Source organism: Globicephala melas, chromosome 3 (assembly GCF_963455315.2).
Source record: "Globicephala melas chromosome 3, mGloMel1.2, whole genome shotgun sequence".
NCBI classification, from domain to species: domain Eukaryota; kingdom Metazoa; phylum Chordata; class Mammalia; order Artiodactyla; family Delphinidae; genus Globicephala; species Globicephala melas.
Genome location: NC_083316.1, coordinates 137129417 through 137133073, shown reverse-complemented (window position 1 = coordinate 137133073; position 3657 = coordinate 137129417).

Genomic DNA, 3657 nt, shown 5'->3' with positions numbered 1-3657 from the left:
TAAGGTAGAAATCTGTTTGAGAATAAATGTGACCAGAGTAAATCACTGATTGATTCTAGAGAGATACAGGTATTCAATGACATATTTGAACTCTAGTCTGTTTCTGAAGTTAGCAGATATCTCTGAACTTTTCCGTTCCCTGAGCAAATAAATTCTCCTTTGCTTTAGTCTGAGCTGGGTTCTGTCAACTACAGTAGAAAGAATCCAGTCTTATAACATTGAATAAATGAGGAGCTATTATTTTAATATTTTGGAAGTTATTTTCCAAATATATCAATACTAACACTTATGGGATTCCTTTATTTCACAATCTCTGCTCTATTCCCCATGGCATATTTAGATTATTGTTACAACTTCTATTCTTTTTTACCCTATGACCCAGTTTACATAACAGTATTCACATTTAGGCTTTTTTTTCATGATGCAAAATAAAGAAGATCTGTGTGTGTGTGTGTGTGTGTGTGTGTGTGTGTGTGTGTGTGTGTATGTGAGAGAGAGAGAGAGAGAGAGAGAGATGAGCCCACTGGAGCTGTAACAAAATATGCTGCTTTCACTCTTGTAATTGTGGTCAAACTACTCCTGCTCCTTCTAAGGCTAATCTTAACACATAGATATAAAATCAACACCATTTCACCTTCTCAAGGTTTTCGCTTCTGAAATCATCTCTGCATCCCTCACTACATTTATCAGTTGTACTCTCTGTACTGAGTCACTTCATCAGCGTAAAATATGCCATAATATACCCCAATTTAAATATATTATATGACCCTTTCCCTATCTCCCTATTCAGCTCTTCTTTCCATATCACTGCCTCTCTTTTAGGAAAACTCTTCACATTTTTCTCTGTCTTCACATCGTATCCTTCTACCCTAATCAAATTTTTGTTTCTACTACTACTTAGAAACTACTTTTGTTTGGATCAACAGTGGCTCTCAATATTACTAAATTTACTTTCTGAAACTGTCTTATTTCCTTAGTATTTAACCCAGTGGAAAATTTTTCTTTACTAGAGAAGAGGTATCTCAAATTAAGGTAGTCAACACTGACCTCTTAATATTTCACCAAGCACCCCTTTGCTCCCAGCTGTGCTTTCTTAGATTCCCTCTCACTTAATCATATATAATTCACTTAATTATCCAGGTCAAAAATCTAAGAGTTAGTTAGTCTCCTTTTTTCCTCTCCTTTGATATGCAATTAATCAGCAAGTTCTCTTAGCTTCTCCTTCAAAATACATCCTGAATCTAACCGTGTCTCACCAACTCTTCTGCTTCTGCTTTGGTCTGAGTCAGCATCTCCCTCATGCCACAATCCTCCCTGTCACACATCTTGCTTTGTTTCCTGCTACACACCTCCTCTGGTATATTCCCAACATGATAGTTCTGTTTATGGTTCCTTATCTGGCAAATATGGTAATCCTCATTTTACAAGTACAGCTACAGTTTATAGAGGTGAAGTAATTTGTCCAAAATCATATCATTTCACATATCATTTCTGAAAGTTAGGTTTCACTCAACTCTGCCTGCCTAAAGGTTTGGGCTCTTAATCTTACATCTGTGCATATTGTTTGTCCCTCCGTAAAGAATATGTATGCCATTCTTTTGTTTTCCGATTAGTAAATTGAGACTCAAAATTAAGAACGGACTTGCCTAAGATCCCACAGTTAGCTGTCAACAGTGCTCAGGTTATCATCCAATATCTTAAAATGTAGGAAAGTTTTATTCAGTAGAGGATTCTATTTTTAAAATTGAATAGCTTATTCCTATTGTTGTTTATTTTAAATATACTCTTCATGGTTACAAACTGTGCTGCAGGCAAAATTGTACTATTGAGATCAAGAAACTCAGAACAGTGCGGGTTGAAGAACAAATAATGAAATCTTTTTTTTTCAGTTGGTTCTGATAAACCAATTAGTTATTTTTTCTTACCATGATGATATACACTAAGACTATAAAAGTATCTTTATTATTGAAAGCACTGGGAAAAAAATTGCTTTTGTAAGTTTAATACTTTACAGTCCATAAATGCTTTCTTCCATTGAAATGATTTAATTGAAAATTGCAATGCAAGGTAACTATTTCAATGCACTGTAATACAGCAGATGGGAGTTTCATGAATTAAGTGAATAAAAATTATGTAGACAAATAACCACACTTTCTCTCTTGTATTACATAAAATTATGCTTAAGAAATAGTTATCATTTTTCTTTTTATTATGTTTTCAAAATGAGAGGTTTGAGCGGGTAATATTCTAATTTTGCAAGATTTTAACTAAAACTTCGTAAAAATGGAAAATAATGTCAATAAAATATGAATTAATCATAGCTTTACTTGTCAAATTTAGAATTTATTTCAGGGCTTCCCTGGTGGCACAGTGGTTGAGAATCTGCCTGCCAATCCAGGGTACACAGGTTCAATCCCTGGTCCGGGAGGATCCCACGTGCCTCAGAGCAGATAAGACTGTGCGCCACAACTACTGAGCCTGCACTCTAGAGCCCATGAGCCACAACTACTGAGCCCGCATGTCACAACTACTGAAGCCCACGCACCTAGAGCCCATGCTCTGAAACAAAGAGAAGGTACCGCAATGAGAAGCCCGCACACTGCAATGAAGAGTAACCCCTGCTCACCACAACTAGAGAAAGCCCACATGCAGCAACGAAGACCCAACGCAGCCAAAAATAAATTAATTAATTAATTAATTTAAAAAAGTTTATTTCAGCAAGAGAGAATACATTCATAATTAAAAATTTCCATAGCAACCAAAAAATGTTCATTTACAGTAGCAGCTTTAAGGGAGAATGAAACATTAAATTTATCTGGCCTATTAAGATAAAACTTTAAAAGAACCTTGACAGAGGAAAATATTAAACAACAGTTATATTTTTAATCAGTCTTCTAAATCAAGATGATTCTTTTGTATTGATGCAAAATAAAGATAAGCAAATAATAATTATATTTATATAAATTAATAAAAAGTAAGCATATTCTTGGCATAAAAATTAATGAAAGAAAAAAATGAAAAAATGATAAAGTTTTGCTACTTGACATAAGCATATTTAAATATAATTAAAATTAATTATAAAATTGTTTAAAATAACAAATCTATTCACTGTTTGACAATTGAGTGGTTGGATTTTGGCTATTACTTTCATCTTTTTCTATAAGTTTATTTTGCTCTCAATTTACTTAACGAGAAAATAGAAAAAGGATGACAAGGGGGAAATTAACAAAGTTTTAAAAATTCATATCAAAAGCTCTTTTATTTAGAAAAAAATGTGAATTCGTCCAGCTTTTCATCAGATAATCATTTTGCACATATGATATCCAGATGTGAAAAAAGGGACTACCTCAAACCATTTAGCTGTCTTATATTCCTTGGAACGTGCTCATGCTGCTAGAAGTAAGATTCAGTTCTTTGATATAAATATTTTGCACAGCTAAAGTTCAAACTTTATTGTTTCTAACATCTATAGTTAAGCAGTCAAATGGAACAGAAACATATTTCCGTTTTGGGTGTGAATTTGTATTCTGTATGCTATAAAATAATTTAATCTAGGCCAGATGAAAATTGTTGCATACTTAGAATGGGAGAAGTTTACCCAATCTCTGAATTATAGATCTTGTCCCATATCCAATTGTAGTGAATACAGGAGTCCTT